This window comes from Arvicanthis niloticus, chromosome 21 (assembly GCF_011762505.2).
Source record: "Arvicanthis niloticus isolate mArvNil1 chromosome 21, mArvNil1.pat.X, whole genome shotgun sequence".
Classification (NCBI taxonomy): Eukaryota; Metazoa; Chordata; class Mammalia; order Rodentia; family Muridae; genus Arvicanthis; species Arvicanthis niloticus.
In genome coordinates, this window is record NC_047678.1 from 7,505,028 (window position 1) to 7,523,061 (window position 18,034).

Here is an 18,034-nt window from a genome sequence, read left to right on the forward strand (position 1 = left end):
GGGATTATTTACATAAATAAAGGCAATGTACCAGCAGCTACACAAATGAGGAATATGGTTTCCCCTCTTTCAGCCATCATTAGGTGCCTATAGATCCTCAGGGAGGGTGGGGCCTAATAAGCCCCTCCCCTCTCCATGATGAAATGTTGATAGAACCAGCCTTGTCCAGGTAGACTCTGCTGCCATGCATGTTAAGAGAGTTTTGTGGCATTCTTTTACACCCTCCAAATCTTGTTGTTGTTGTTGGTGCTGTTGTTGTTGTTATCATTTATCAATAGGCCAGTGAGGCTGAATATTTATTATACCTATTTAACAGATGAGAAAACTGAGGTAAGCAAAATCAAACTCAGCCACGGCATCTCACAGAAACTGGAGATGGCAGAGCAAGTGGTAAGCCTAGGTTAATGCCAGGTATGTCCTGTTGGCCTGTGAACCTAAAGATGTGTGATCTTGAGGGGCCTGACAAGCCACAGTAATCTATTCTGGTAGCAACTTCTTGAGGTTTAGGGCTGGTGGGCATGAGGCACTGGAGTATCTCCTTTAGCAAACAATTTGAGGGGAAAATTCAGGCCTGGAGCAGCTTGGGTCAGCATTCCCAATGAGATAATGCCAATGTGCAGTTCCACAGAACTGGTGGAGGTTTCCCAGTGTGACGCCCCCATTGGCTTCCAGAGTCACCCTGGAGAAATTGGCTTTAAGTACATCTACTGTGGGGTGCAGCTCCTCAGGCTTGAAGTTGCCCAGCATTATCAGGTTAGTGTTAGGAGTCGCAGTGAGTGGTGATAGCATTCGTCATTACATGATGGCGCTGACATCCGGTGCTCCCACAAGTAAACAACTAAACTGCGCAGGTGCAAGAGGTGAAAGCACGCCAAGCCACTGCCCATCCCGGGGCGTAATATGGGGTGATGAGTGAACAGCCAATCAGAAGTGAACACACCACTCTAGGGTACATATAGCAGTGCCTTTCCCGGGCTTGGGGTCTTCCGCTTCTGCTGATACAAGAATAAAGCCTCGCTGTAGTAACCACCCAAACACTGCCTCACGTGTCTCTTTCGAGGGCGAAGGGGACTCGGAAGGGGCGCGGAATAGGTTAGCTCCAGTCTCTACTGCCACCTCTACCTTCAGGGAGATAACTGCCTGCAGGGTCTTCAGCACTGCCTTTTTCATGCTGCAGCCTGCCACCACATGGTGGTTGTCTTTGACCATCACCACCCTTCCTGGTCTTACTGTTGGCATGCAGCCCCACCTGCTAGGAGCCCATACTTCTCTACGAGTCAGAACCCTGGCATGGTGTTCCTGGTGCCCTCCATGCATCCAGTCCAACGGGTGCTCCTGGCTACCTCCACAGCTGTCAAGCTGCTGCGCTGGCAATCTCACTGCAGCCGGCCAGGGTGTTAAGGGCCACCCGTTCCCCCAGCAGCAGATGGTGGGCAGGTCCCTTGACTTCTGCTACCTTGACCACAGGTATCTCCCTCCAGGAGGCACCAGGATACTAGGCAATTGGGTTGAGTGAAGATGGCATCAAAGGTCACCCTGTCAGAACCCTGGGAGATTTGGCCCACAGTGCAGCCTGCCAGGGGACTGACTCAGTAGTCCCCTCTCTGCCAGCTGTTCACCAGGGCTGCCAGGGTTGTAGGGGCAGCAGGAGCTACAGACCTTCAGGGTTCACTGTGACTTGGAGCAGCCTGCTGGTCCGTGTTCAGATCCAATGTTTGCATCCTCCACATCTTACACTCTTCGTGCTCTCCCTTTTGTGATCTTTCCTGAGCCTTGTTGGTGAGGGAGGGGCTTTCAGGGCCCTATTAAGGGACAAGTAATTAAAGGTCACTTGTTCTTAGCACTTTGATCAGTTATTGGGTCTATGTACCACCTATTGCCTATGGGAAACAGAAGCTTCTCTGATCAGGGTGGAGAATAGCACTAATTTATGTATGTAAATATAAATACTTAGAGGAAAATCTGACATCATTCCAATTAACAAAATGATAGTAGTAAGTTGCCCCTGGGGGCCTATGGCATCCAAAGCCATGGGCTTTGACTAGGTATACAGTACCAGGTATTCATTCTTTCTGCGTAGTGGGCCTGAAATCTAATCAGAAAGTGGCTCTTTTCTCTACATAAGTTGTCATTGTTGCACTAGTAGGCAAGTCTGTCCTGTTAGGTTGCTATTATGGGTGAGTTTTCTCCATCAGCAGTTTCCAGCACTATGAAAGCTAGCATCAGAGGAAGCTTCCAGTCCAGTTCCAGTTTCTGTGCACAACAAGTGCATGAAGGATTTCAGTGAGTGCTACCTGGTTGCTGTGTCACACGACCAAGTGTTACAGGTATTGACTGTGTAGTGAGAACAACCAGAATTGCTAACTATAGAACCTGGTTCTGCCGGACTCCAAAACTCATGCATTGTCTGCCCCCTTAAACATTTGATTCCGTTACTTCATAGCAAAATTTAGTCTGAGAATCATTTGAGGGGGCTGGAGAGATGGCTCAGTGGTTTGAGAGCACTGACTGCTCTTCCAGAGGGTCCTGAGTTCAAGTCCCACCAACCACATGGTGGCTCACAACCATCTGTAATGAGATCCGATGCCCTCTTCTGGTGTGTCTGAAGACAGCTACAGTGTGCTCATATACATAAAATAGATAAATCTTAAAAATAAGACAATCATTTGAGTATATGATTATACACTGAGATATTAACTTTGGTGTGTGCATAGTGCTTTGAATTTTACAAATGATGTTCTGGATTCCATTGTCTTGACTCTTACCAAATCACAGAATTAGCATCTTACAAATATAATAATAATAATAATAATAATAATAATAATAATAATAATAATAAATAATAATAAATAATAATATGTTTTCATTCACTCAGTCAATATTTACTGACTACCAATATAAATTAAACAGATAATAGTTCCCATTAACACACAAATACAGTAAATGGAAACTTAAACACATTGCTCCTGATAGAAGGACAGAAAAAAAATGAGAAAACATGCTCAATACATTAGCTACAATGTAAGAAAAGTTCTCCACTAGGAAAAAAGTGCAGAGAAGTCTGGGGAGAGTGAAAAGCTTGGTTTTCTAGGCAATTAGAGGAAGAAGGAAAGGAGAACGGAAAAGGAAAAGCACCCCCAACTCCCCACCCCGGGCTAGTTTGTCAATAGCCCTAACTTCAAGTTGTTAGTACAAGTCACCTGCTCACCACTAGTCAGACGGAGGAGGCTGCAGAGAAGAGAAGACTCTGGATGAGGAGAACAAAGGTGGTCCTCTTGGTAGGCATGTCAGTAGATACTTTGTCAGGAGAGATTCCAAGTTAAAGATAGTTTTCAATCCATCAGCCCTATTTCAGATAAGAATAGTTCATCTCTATTTTCCCCTATAAGAATGGCTCTTATTCTTAAGGTCACTTTTTTTTTCAGAGTGAAGCAATCATTCTGTACAGTCATGCTTTCCTTGCTAAAGAGAAGGAAAAAAAAGCTTTAGGGAAAGAGGTTATTATATCAGTAGTATTGACCTACAGTTTAAGAATAAACTACGTATTTCTTTGTCCAAGTAGTGTGACCCTCTTGAAAGTGTTATTTTTAATAACATTATTCTTTTCTTGGGCTAGCCAACAGAAGGACTGTACTTTCCCACAATAGTAACTAATCCAAAAATGAGCAGGTGATCCAAGATAACCAAACTCTCTTTTAAGAATCAGTGTGATGTCAGACAGTGGTAGTGCACTTTAATCCCAGCACTGGGGAGGCAGAGGAAGGTGGATCTCTGAGTTCGAGGCCAGCCTTTTTTACAGAGTGAGTTCCAGAATGTTACCTAGTTGGAGTCCTGAACTACAAAGACTATAATAGTAATTATAAGATGTCAGGAATTATCATCTTCATTATGGACACAGCCAGCCTACATAAATAAAACACCAACTTTTATAGTAAATAAGCCAATAATTTATTATATTTTCCTGCCTGGCTTAATCCAGTTTAATTTCAGTTTTTGCTACTATTTAACATTCCTGCCTAGTTAAATCCTTTGTCATATGTAAGTTCCTAATGGTGGGAACACATTTCAGGATCCATATGGTCTCCCATATCTCTGCCCTCATTCTGACACCTCCTCATACTTTCTCAAGCTAAGGTGGTTGTTAGGAGCACAGGCTTTGTCGTCAGACCTGACTGACTTGTACTATTAACTCTGCCAAGAACAGGCTATGTCATTCTAAGCTGCACTGTTCTCCAGACACATCTTCACTGTAAAATGGGGTTACTGTAGTTTACATCTTTAGATTTGTTTTGAGCTGAGTCATGTAAGGCATTTAGCTTAGTCCTTCATGGATTTTTAGGATCTAGATAAATATGGTTCATACATCCTTTTAATATTTCTTCTACAAGTGTTCCTGGACACCAAGAATGTGAAACTAAGACTTGGAAAGCAGGTATATTCAAGGATGTTATACAGACATATGTATGTACATGCATGCATACATACATACATACATGCATACAAACATATTATACCTATATATAAATCACACCAAATTGCATGACTTAATCTATTAAAAAGTTAGTGTGCATATGGATATGTATGTGGTATTTGTGCATGTGCATATGTATAGACTTGTACACATGTATGTATATTTGGGGGATTCACTCACCTATGTGTATGAGGAAGGGGACAGAATCACATATATATACATATACAAGTATGTGTATATATGCATATATGTTATATGTTACATTGATTTATCATTTATTCTGAGAAGCTGGACACATGTCATGGTGCCTGTAGGAGAACAGCAGACAACTTCCAAGGGTCAATTCTCTACTGTGAGGACTGAACTCGGGTCATCAGGCTTGTCAGCCAGCAGCAACAGCCTTTCACCATTGACCTGTCTTATAGGGCAAATAAAATAATACTCCTTTATTTCATTCTAAATATGATTGTTAAAAAGTGATGTGATAAAAGGAAAAGAGTCTACAATAACCTAAATTTAATTATAAAGACCACAGGCCTGGAGGACACGAGACAAATAAAAATGATGGAGTTGCTTGTGTGTGCCTCTGTTTGGAGGAAGGTTTGAGACTGGCTAACCCAGCAGGGGCCTTGTTCCTAGACAAAACTGATTCTTCCTGGGAGAGAAGAGTTTTGTTTGTTTTCTTTTTTTTTTTTTACTTGCGATTTTCCCTTTTTTTCTTCAAAAAACCTCTATCAAATCATTTTTTATATTGTTATTGGATATGTAAACTGCATTGCATTGTAAACCCAAAATGAAGTGTGTTTTTAAAAACTAAAGTTATGGTTTATATTAAAACCTCGGCTTAAGCTTCACCATGACCTACCACCAAGACCACCTCAAGCAACTGGAAAGATCTATCCATCCATCCATCCTACCAAAATTGCATGACTTTATCTATTAAGAAGTTAGTGTGTGCATGGATGTGTGTGTGAATTTGTGTGTGTAGTATGTATATGTATACAATACATGTTGTACACATGTTTGTGTATTTTGGGGGGTTCACTCACCTTTATGCATGAAGAAGTGGGGCAGAATCAACACCCAATATTCTCCACTACCATTCTCCATTTTTTGAGAATGAAGGTCTCACTGAACCTAGAGCCCAGCAGTTTGGGCAGGCTCATGGCTGTGAGCCCTTGGCATCTGCCTGTCTCCCTCTCCCAAGTGCTGGGGTTAATCAGAGCCAGCATGTCTGACTTCTTATGTGTACACTGAGAATCTGAACTCGGGTCACAAAAGGGGTATGCTCACTGAATCATCTCCCCATTCTGAGAACTGAGTTATTAATGGAGGTTTCTGTTTGGACAGTAAAACACTATGTGTACATAATTATTTTGTGCCTGGTTCTATTCTAAAAACTTATGCAGAATTACATATTTGATCATGCAAACACTTTTTGTAGTTATTGTTGCTTTCAAAATCCTTTGAAAAATGTAGACCTGAAAGCTGATGACGAAGCTGTTACAAGTTAAGATACCAAATGATGAGGAATTTTACCCTTTTCTATCTTGTATGTATGTTTGTGTAGAAAACACAGTGGTGCCGCATGAAGTTTCCAAGATCATCATTTTACAAACATAAAATGCTCATGCAGTCATGGTGACAAATAATGCATTTTTTTTCAGGAAGTGATCTAGCCTAAACATTCCAGAAGAGTAGATGCATGCAAAGAAAACAAAGCAAATTTGAGCAAAGCACCAACCACAGCAGGAACTTATTTGAATTCACCAACAGGTTTATGTCTATGAAAAATCTTCAGAAATCCTAAATTTATCTCATGTTCTTCAATTTTTTTCTCTGCCTCTCTAGGAATACTGTTTTCTCATTCATGAGATATAACCTCAACTTCTTTTCTGATATTGAACATCACAGAAAACTCAAGCTAGAAAAACAGCGTATCTGACGATTCAGTGACTGCAAAGTATGTTAGCATAAGCAGTCCTCATTGCCATAGAGACCACAGAGAGCCTGTAACAACTGTGCAGCCTAGGTGGGAGATGCTGGTGATGAAGAACATTCTCCAGGAACTTTTTCCTTTCCGACCTAAGTTTCCAGCCATTTGCTTCTTTCTCATTTGATACAAGAGTTTGGAATTGTGGTTAGCTTTACCTGTCAACCACACAGTTTAGAGTCCCTGACAAGGGAGATTCATGTGCATAACTGCATGGATTTATTTTGATTGCTGATAGAAGGGGGGAGGGTCCAGCCTTCGGTGGACAGCACCATTTCCAGGTAGGTGGTCAAAACTAGTCAAGCATGGGTCTGTGAGTGATCCAGTAAGCAGTGCTTCTCAAATAATTTCTATTGGACTTCTTTGGCTATGAGTTTCTTGGTAAGAGGACATGCTGTATGGAATGGCAAGCAGGTTGCCTGCTGGTCCCTTTGTAAGGTCCTGCCCTGCCTTCTCTTCAGTGATGACTGTGACCAGGAAATAAGTCCTTTCCTCTCCCTAGTTGCTTTTGTTCAGAGAATTTTTATCACAGCAACAGAGAAGAAACCAGAATTATTCGACTATTCCATTCTCTTTATCTCCTTCCGTTTTCAAAAACTTATTTGCAAATTCTCGATTGTTTTCAAGCCCCATTCAGAAATTCAATGCACCCCTGACACCCCTCCTCCCACACACTATTTTTAAAATTGAAAAAAAAATAATGGTGTGTAATTATGGGGCATGTTGTGATATCTTGATGTGTATACAAACTCTAGAATGTTCAAACCAAGTCAATCAACATAGCCACACCTGTCATCTGTCACTTGTCATTTCTTTGTGAGATGAACCAGAATCTATTATTTAGCTATTGTAACTGCAATCACACTACTAGGCAATAAAACACCATAACTTGCTCCTCATTTCTCACTGAAACTTTGTGCCCTTTGACCAATACCTCTCCTTCTTCCATCCACCCCCCCCCCCCCCAGACTCTGGCAAAAAGCTCTTGATTTTATTCCCCCTATAGGTGAGTTCGTGCAGTGTTTGTTTCTCTACACCCGACTCATTCCTGTTAGCATAATGTTCTCTGAGTTAATCCATATTGTCACAAATGGCAAAATTCCCTGTTTTTCAAAGCATGAATAGAATCCACAGTGTGTACCTCACTGTACAATGTCAGTGTGTTTGCTGATGCACATTCAGGGGTCTCCATAGTTTGGCTATTATGAATAGTGCTGCAATGCGACATGAGACATCTCTTTGATATGCTGACTTCAGATTTTTTAAATACACACCCAGAAGTAGAATTGCTGGGGGACATGGTAGTTCTATTTTAAATTTTGCGTGTGGGTGTGGGGGAGAACCTCAATACTGTTTTTTTAAAATGACTGAATTAATTTTCAATGGCATCATCAGTGTATAAGACTTTCCTGTTTCTCACTTCTTGCCAACAATTAACCTTTCATTGTGTATGTGTAGGGGGGTGGAGAGGAGAGAGAGAGACAGAGACAGAGAGACAGAGAGACAGCGAGGGAGATGTAGCATATGTTCATGTGTGAGTGTGAGCGTACATAATCATTTGTACATGGAGGCCGAATGTCAGGTATCCAGCTGTGCTGCTTTCTGTTTAATTCTCTTCAGAAAGACTTTCTCACTGAACTTGGAGCCTGCAGCCAGCAGTTTCCACAGTACTCTTCTCTATGCTTTCCATGTTGCTGGGTGACTAACATGCACAGTCATGGCTTTTTACACGGGTGCTTGGGATTTGAACTCAGGTCTTCAGGCTTGCATACCAAGTGTTTTAACCACATTCGTCCCTCCAATCTCTTCTCTTTGATAGTAGTCAATCTAATAAGTGTGAGGTGGTTTCTCATTGTAGTCTTAATGTCCATTTCTCTCATGACTAGAGAGACTGAGCATTCTTCCAGATATCGTTTGGCCGCATACATGTTTTCTTTTTAGAAGTGTCCTTGACTATGCACATTCTGGAATATTTCTACTCAAGCTTTTGATTTAGTAGGATGAGCAGTGTCTTAACCACTGGGTCACCCTTCTTCTTATCACGAATGACAGTCTCAGGTTGAAGAGTGTCTTAGGGTTTTATTGCTATGAAGAGACACCATGACCAAGGCAACTCTTATAAAGGAGAACATTTCATTGGAGATGGCCTACAGTTTCAGAGGTTTAGTGCATTATCACCATGGTGGGAAGCATAGCAGTGTCCAGGAAGACATGGGTCTGGAGAAGGAGCTGAGAGTTCTACATCTTGATCTGTAGGTAGCAGAGGGAGACTTGGTACCACACTGGCTATAGCTTGATCTCAGGAGACCTCAAAACCCACCCCTACAGTGACACACTTCCTCCAACAAGGCCACACCTCCTAAGAGTGTCACTCCTTATGGACCAAGTATTTAAACACATGAGTCTATGAGAGCCATACCTATTCAAATCATGACATTCCACTCCCTGGTCCCCATAGCCTTGTAGCTATAACATAATGCAAAATGCATTTAGTCCAACTTCAAAAGTCCCCATATTCTATTACAATCTCAACAGTGTTTAAAACTTTAAAGTTCAAAGGCAATCTCCTAATCCCTATAATATCAAATTCCCTATAATATCAAAATCAAAAACAGATCACATACTTCTAACATACAATGGCACAGGATATACATTATTGTTCCAAAATGTAGGTAAGGGGGCATAATGAAGAAATACTGGACCAAAGCAAGACTGAAAACCAGCTAGGCAAACTCCAAACTCCGCATCTCCACGTCTGATGTCAAAATGTTCCTTGGATCTCCACCTTCTTTCAGTTTCGTTGATTACAGCACACCTCTTTCTCTCGGGCTGTTCCCACTTCCTGTCAGCAGCTTTTCCTGGTAGGTAAACCACTGCTCTGGCATCTCTAACATTTTGGGGTCTCCAAGGCAAAATTCAGCTTCACCCTCACAGCACACAATGGCCTTTCTAGGATTCCATGCAAAGGTATTCCTGCCACACACCTGGCTTTAGTGACTTTCCTTTGTCATCAAACCAGAACCATGTGGCCACAGCTGCCCAGTTCTGCTGCTTGCTGGGACTGGAAAATGGCCTACTTGTTCAATTACTTCTTTGCCAGCTTTCTGTATTTCATGGTTTCCTTCGTTGCCTAAGATGAACTGTTCTGGAACTTGCTCTGTAGACCAGGCTGGCCTTAGACTCAGAGATCTGCATGTCTCTGTCTCCCGAGTATTGGAATTAAAGGCCTGTGATGTACCATCACATTTGAATCTGAACTTGTCTCTAGTAATTCCTTTCCACAAGATAGAAGCTTAGCTAAATGGAGTCTTGCCCTGAGGTCACCACTCCGTAAATTCTATTTAATATCTTTAATCTGTTTACCTGCTTGAACACAGGATTTAGCTTCATTCCACTTCCTGGTATCCTTTTAATCCTTGAACCATACATTTTGTATTTTTCCTTGCTCAGCTTGCTCCTTTTCATCAAAACATAAGAGTTAACATTAGTTACCACATGACAGAGTCTATACTAGGCTATTTTGAGATTTCCTTTACCCAACACAATTAATCCAAAACCTTTTTACCTTAGCCTCGGGCAAACTTTTCCAACAAGGGCCACATATTAACACGCTTCTCTTCTACCTCTTGTACCAGGTTCCCACAGTTCAAATCACACTCAGCACCTCTTTCTTTCATGTCCTACTAGAATGGCTCATTAAGCCCCACTTAAAGTGTTCAAACTACATTTCAACTCCATAGTACCAAAGTCTATATTCCTTCAAACAAAAACATGGTCAGGCCTACCACAGCAATATCCCAGTCCCTAGTACCAACATCTCTCTTAGGAATTTATTTCTGTGAACAGACACCAAAGCAAGGCAACTCTTATAAAGGAAAACATTTCATTGGTGCTGACTCACAGTTTCACAGATTTAGTGCATTATCATCATGGTGGGAAGCATGGCAGTGTCCAGGCAGACAGTTTCTGGAGATACTGGAAGAAGAGCTGAGAGTTCTAAATCTTGATCTGTAGGCAGCAGAAGACTGGGTACCACAGAGTTGGAGCTTGAGTATAGGAGATTTCAAAGCTCATCCCTTCAGTGACACACTTCCTTCAAACTTCATACTTTTCCAACAAGGCCCTACCTCCTAAAAATGAGACTCCTTTTGGGCTAAGGTGTGGAGGCCACACCTTTTCAAACCACTACAAACAAGGCCCTACTTTTGGCCTTTTAAGTACGTATGTATCCTATATGTTTGTGTTATGAGGACTTTTGAGGACTTTAAATTCAAAAATATCCTCTAATAGTGGCAGCAAAATAATTTTTTCAAAGATCTACATAAAGATTTAGATTTCTGACATATCCCATGGTAAATGAATATTAAATTTGGGAAACACAGAAACAACGCATTGTTGTGGAAAGTTCAGACTGAAAGGGAAGATCATTCTAGTCTAATGCCTTCATTTCACAGATGACGATGATGATGACGAAACATAGGCTCTGAGAAGTGCCCCAAGGTTATATAAAGTTTTGGTGGAGAAAGTACTAGAAATAAGGTCTTAAGTCTTAACTAGACAATTTTTTAATTTGTTTTTATCTTTTGTAGGGCTCTAGAGTTTCTAATTGCTTCATAAAATGTTGCTTCCATCGATTTAAATGCAACAAAGGGCAGAAGAAAATATAAAGGGCAGACCTGGAGAAAGGTAATTCCCCCCTCCCCAAAATCTAAGACCAGTGGTTCTCAATCTTCCTTTATTTATTTATTTATTTTTTTGGTTTGGTTTTTTGAGACAGGGTTTCTCTGTAGCCCTGGCTGTCCTAGAACTTACTCTGTAGACCAGGCTGGCCTCGAACTCAGAAATCCACCTGCCTCTGCCTCCCAAGTGCTGGGATTAAAGGCGTGCGCCACCACTGCCCAGCGGTTCTCAATCTTCCTAATGCTGTGACTCTAATACAGTTCCTCATGTATGGTGATCCCCAACCATAAAATCATTTTTATTGCTGCTTCATAATGGAAATTTTGTTAATGTTATGAGTTTTAATGTAAATATCAGATATACAACCCCTGTGAAAGGGTCACTAGACACCTCCCTCCCAGGAGTCATGACCCACAGGTTGAGAATCATTTGTCTAAACAATGATTTTTTTTAAAAAAAATGCCTTTAAATACCTGCAATTAGACATTAATAGAGCCGCCCTGGTCTATTTGATAATCTGCATAAAACCTTTCCTTTCTGCTCAGCAAGGTTCTATTGGATCTTATTGTGCCATTGCAATGAGCAAGGGTTGTGTACCATAAATGCCAACACTAAATTTATTGTTTTAAGACACATATGGTAAATACCTATAGTGGAAGCATGACCTCTGTCTGCTTCCCCTGCACAACTCCTCTGCATTTTTATAAGATTAGGAAGTAACTGTTTCAAAGTTGAACTGATGGCAGATTTTTGAGAAATTTATAGATTTTTAAACATGGCCATTTATTTCTATGTGGAAAAATTACAAACAAGAGTAACACATAGAATTATTACACAAATTATACTGGCCTGATTTCTTAGAATAACCGCTACTCCAGATGTTCTTGTTCGGCAAGAGAAATATTCATTGGAAAATAAATTGCACGTTTAGAATGTGAAGTCTGATATTTTCTTCAAAATTAAATAGAACCATTAGAATAGGAGATGTATTTATTTATTACATATCTTTCTTATTTTTTTCTTTTGCAGAAGTCATGACACAAAATGCTATAGACACACAAAATGCTATAAACCCAGATGTCAACTTCTTTCACATGTCCAAATTTTGCTTTCAAATAGTTCTCTGTGGTGGTTTGAATATGCTTGGCCTAGGGAGTGGCTCTATTAGGAGGTGTGGCCTTGTTGGAGTAGGTGTGGCCTTGTTGGACAAAGTGTGTAATTGTAGGCATGGGCTTTAAGACCCTCACCCTAGTTGCCTAGAAATCAGCAGTCTTCTCGTAGTAGCCTTCAGATAAAGATGTAGAACTTTCAGTTACTCTTGCACCACGCCTGCCTGAATGCTGCCATGCTCCCACCTTAATGATTAATGAAAATTTATTTTTATTGTTGTGAAAAAGAAAGAAAGGCTTTTTTTCCATAAAGAATTGGACACATTCGAGTTTGAAAAGCACAGGTATAGAAATCAGGTGACAGAGGCCTTTTGTTGACTGCTCTGAACAAGTTTTAACTTCTATTTGCTGATGTGTGAAATTGGAATTATACCCCAATCTGAAACACTGCCAGCAAAGCCTTTGTGAGCTTATAATTCTATTTAGTAACTGATATGTTTATTTGTGGTGAAAACAGTGTTTAAAGTACTGGTTCAAGCTACCTTTTAGTATTAACTATTTGTGGTTAGAAAGCAAGCAACACAAGCTTTGGCAACTATAGCTTTCCCTCTGGCATTTCAGGAGTGTCAATTAGTTAGAATCCCCAGGTCTCAGGTAATAGGCATCGTCTTGTTAAAACTTTCAAATCTTCATTCCAGGAAGGAATTGTGGCTCATGGCAGAGGAAAGAGATGTTGCAGGAAAAGGAACAAGAACAGAGTGGAAGGGTGGATGTGAGTTCTATTTAAATATAAGACTACATCCAGCAGGATCACCCACTACTATGAGCTTGTTTAGTTTAATCCATTGCATGAAACAACCAATCAGCAGTAGTGGTGTAAGTACCAGGCAGACCTCACTGAACTTGGGATTGGAAGGGATACAGTTTTAGGGAGCTCCCAAGCCACTTCTAGTCTCCAAAGAGCCTTGGGAAGTAGAGCTATCCACATTCCAAAGTAATGGTTCCTATTCTTTTGTACATGTTGAAATCGAGACAGATTTTTTAAAATTCAGGCTGCGCTCTTAAATACTTTATTGTATCTGACATCAGAATTTTTAAAAATCCCCCATATTTCTAATGTGCTGCCACAGTTGAGAACAATTGATTGAATTTTATGTCTTATTCTGGGAAAAGAAACTTTTCTCTTGAAAGTAAGCAATTAAATTACTATACACATGTACAACTGTGAATAGTCAAGCCAACCTAACAAATATTTATTGAGCATTTTGTATGTATGCATGTGACCTCATTAACTGATAAACATTATATTACATTTATTTATACGTGCATGTGTATGTTTATGTATAGGAACTTATGTGCTATGGCAGGTATATAAAGATCAGAAGAAAATTGGTGGAAGTCAATTCTCTTCAGCTTTTGGGAACTAAGGATAAAACACAGGTCATCAAGTGTGTCAGCTACTGCCTGACATAAAGCAACCCCTCCATTAATATGAGCTACTGTTACTATAAATGCATTAATAATTACTATTATTATATGTAATAATATCATTACAGGTTACTAATTACTCATTGTAATGGGTATTTATTTCAATTTAGAAGCTTGGATTTTCACAGATGAAAAACCTGCCTGTACTATTTTCTTAATAATTTTTTCCTTTATAGCTTTTGATACTATGTTTGTAAAATCTTTATGATTAAATGAATTTCCTTAATGTTACATTTTGTGGAAAAAAAATTGTCAAGTATGTTCTTCCACTGAGTGCTCAAAAAATGTTTGTTAAATAAATAAATGAATTCAGAAATGGCTTTTTCTAGTGAGGAAGACAGACCAAAGGTCCATGGAACCCTGGCTATGTAAGAATACTTCAATAATTAAAATATAAGAAAGATAAATGAAGTAAAGTATTTTATGAACTGTGAACTGTATGAATTAAGTAAAACTCTCCATATCAAGAGTACTTGGTTGGGGCAGACATAGAAGTAATCGGAAATGAATATGATCAGGGTACATAATGTGAAATTTTCAAAAGAAGCAATACAATTATTATGTTGAAAAAATAAATTCTATTTGAAAATTATAAAAGTTCTTGGTGCCTTAGCTATGACAAATTTCAAATTCTTAAGAAGAAAATAATCATTAGTATTTTATACATTCATCTTCATTACCAATTCTATTTAGATAGCATATTAGCAAGGAGTCATAAAACAAAGTACATTAAAATCCAGCTTGGGATTTTTCCTATCAGCAGCACGCTTCCTAATTCTGCAGAGTTCTTCTCCATTGCCAACTTCATCCTAGACCTGGTATTTGATGATTGCTTTTTAACACCCCCCCCCCCCCAGAATATCAAATTAACCATCTCCCAACATGATCTAAATGATTCAGGGCAAAAAGTAAACCTGTATCAGAATAGTTTTTGTATCAGGGAGAGAAGCAGGAATGTGGACAGAATTCCCACACTACAGCCTGGCCTTGGGGCCATCCCAGCATTCTTAGCTGCCCACACTAAGGTGTGGCCATCCTAAGGGATGAGGGATAGCTGTAAGACAGACTCCCATAGAGAAAGTGACAGTTCCAAAGGCAAATATTAAATGTCCTCTCCTCTTCTGGGGTTCTTTTTCTCATCTTTTATGTTTACCAAAATTTATTTGCGGGTATTAAAGAAGCAGACCTCACCCAAGAGCGTGATGCTTACTGAGCCTGAATTCCCAGGGCCTAGGCATCTGTTGCTGAAAAGATGGTTGATTCTCAGGACTGGCCGGTTTAGAAAATGCAGTGTATAAGCCACAGCTGCAGGCTTGCTGCCCACTCCTGACCCTGGCCTCTACTTGGGCTGACGTTAGTTCTACAGGAAAATCCTAACCCCGTATTGTTTCCTGCCTGTGCTTAGTTTCAGGTGCTGCGCATGCAATACCTGAGTCCAGCCTCATCCTCATTCTGGATTCTCTCTGCTCGGCCTTTTGGTATACCATTCAACTGAGTAAATTCTCCTATTCACCTTGTCAGAACAGCTCAGAAGAAAACAGAGGTCTGAAAATCTCCCAATATTTGATAGAGCTGCATACTAAATAGATTTAGCTAAAGAATAGCTGTACAAAGAGCATATTGAAAAAAATAAATTTACACACAGAATTCAAAAAGCACAGAAAAGCAGTAACCGAAAAAGCATGATTCTTCCGTATAGTCACTGACAACTGTGCAGTTTTCTTGCTTGGAAGCCACTAACACTCCGATAATTTGTCAGTAGATACACTCTAATGGGTTTCTACATGTGTGTTATCTGCATGTATGTATTCATTCTTTATATATGTGTATATATATATATATATGAATATATATACATACACATATAAGTATATATATGCGTATATATATATGTATATGTCTCTATATATGTCTCTATATATGTATATATATATGTATATGTATGTATAAAAGTGTTACATTTTCTGCCCTGTGGGTTTGAATCTTCATCTACTTTAGCTTGGTGATCTTAACAGGCTGAATTGTATCTCCTTAAAGGCACATTTCAGTCCTGACTCCTAGGACTTCAGAAAGTGGCGCCATGTGGAAACCTGTCAGCTGTAAATACAATTAGTTAACATTAATTTATACTGAATAATCGGCTTTTCTGTCCGATGTTAGTGGTGTCCTTGTAAGCAAAGGATACAGAGACCCACAGAGAGTATGGCACCTGGGGACAGATGACATGACAGAGGCACACAAACGTTGAGGCTTGCTGACAAACTGCCAGAAGCAAGGAAGAGACTAGAGAGGATTCTCTGCTCCAGGTTTTGGTGGGAGCATAGCACTGCCAGCATCTTGATTTCTGACTGCCAGCCTTTAAAAACTGATGATGAATGCATGTTATTCTCAGGTACAGAGTTTGTGATTCTTAGTTTCCGGAGTCTTAGGACATGTATACACAGATCTGCCTACCTCAGCTGACAGGAGCTTCCCCTATCCTCTGCAGGGTGCTCCTTGTATAGCTGGGGCACAAACCACTTACTTAGTCTTCTCTGGAGGACATTTGTTTTTGATCTTTTGTCACTAAGAATAATGTAGAAATTAGTAACACCCATGTGTCATTTTCACATGTGTGAGATAGGTGTGGTGAGCACTTAAACTGAAGATGCTTTTCACACAAAGAAAGTAAGAAGTTCCTGTGACTTGGATGACCTGAGTATCCACAAAGGGTGTCATGGAATTGTGCTCAAGCCAATTGTGCTGCAACAGGGATGATGTCCCAGCTCTTCTCACTCCATCATCGTAACCAACCGTCTGCTACATAACCTTTGAGTCTCTTTGTTCTGAAGCTCTGCTACTCTGATTCTTAAGGCCATGAAGTGATGGCAGGAAACAAATGAAAAACAACAAAAACCTTGCCATGTTGATGAAGGCAACTGTGCTATCCAAAGTTAAGGGAAGAGCTTGCTACTGCCTTTGCCTTAAAGCAAAGTATGACATCTTACTTCTGACACACACAACAATGCTGGATCACCATATGCTTCTCCTGTGTACTTTCATTGGTAATGGCTATTATCTCTTGTCTTATCACACAGTAGTGAGAATAGTGAGAGTAGCAATTGGCAAACACATATTTGTTTAGTGCTCTTACAAGCTAACTTTCTCACTAATTCCTTTATTTCCTGAAGACAGCCTGAGGATTTACCTTCCTGGAGTACAAAGTATACCCAACCTCTTTTATGCTTTCTCATGTCAAAAACATTTCATGGGGAGGTATAGTTTAGCTATTGGGTGTCAAAGGAGATCCATACATGATACATTTAGTTGTCAAAGATAATTCATGACAGGGGCCACCCAAAGGAAGGAGCCAATATCATCTGCTTTCCCAGGGTCATGAAGACTTTCCCATGATGCAGAGTCTAGGATTGAGACTTTGGTCACATGATTATTATTCTTAGTATCCTCAGCTTTGGAGCCTGCCAAGGATTGTCAACACTAGTGTAGGCTGCTGTTTATATGATATAACTGGTTAGGTATTAGGAGTTCTGAGGTTTAGCACATTTTTTCTAGAACATTCCAAGGTACTTAAAATCCTTAGTTTCAGAGTCCATGCTTTAGTGAATTCTCTGCCTCAAATGTAAATATCCTGAAGGTATACCACAAGAGCCCTTACCAGTCAAACAGTGGGAGCTGACCTATAGGATTCTTTCCTGGTGACAGTAGTTGACCAAGGAAGAAAGTGAGACTTCAACAGAGAGGTTTTCCCTGAGGTATAACTGCTTGCATTTCCCTCAGCTGCTTCTTCCTTTCCAAAACCTGAGGTCCAAAGTTCCTCTGAGAAAACAAGGAGCACTGGAGACACCAGACAACCAGCTAAACAGCCACCCTTCACCTGTTTGCAGAATGAGCTGTGGTCCAAATCACAAGAAGGTAGTTTTAAGTTTTCCTAAGCTTCCAGGTTAGAAGTAGAAGAAGGGTTGGCCAAGCTCATACCTGACATTAGAATCTCCTAACTACTCCTTTAAATCACTGTTAGGACTGGGAGTGGCTGCTCTCTAAATAAATTACGAAGATAAAACATCCTCTAGGCCCTGGCTTCCCATTTTTTGACTCCTGGGTGGCCACTAAGCTCCACCCATTTTAGAAGAGGCTTTTTAAATGTTATCCTCACAGGTAATCTGGCTTTTCCACGGTTCTGCACTGTTGCCTGAGAGCAGCTGGAGACTGAACTTGTAGTCTTTCCCTGGGTTTCTCTCTGTCTCTTTATCTGTCTCTCCTTAACCTGCCTAGGCGCCTGCTCATTCCTTTCAA

General features: G+C 40.3%; 1 protein-coding gene and 1 pseudogene across 1 annotated transcript in view; both read right to left on the reverse strand.

Annotated features, from left to right (window-relative positions):
- The window catches only part of LOC143433737 (uncharacterized), a 63,657-nt gene that overhangs the window by 9,370 nt on the left and 36,253 nt on the right, over positions 1 to 18,034 (reverse strand). The window lies entirely within an intron of this gene.
- Positions 504 to 18,034, reverse strand: part of LOC117693629 (nicotinate-nucleotide pyrophosphorylase [carboxylating] pseudogene) — a 52,719-nt pseudogene continuing 35,188 nt past the window's right edge.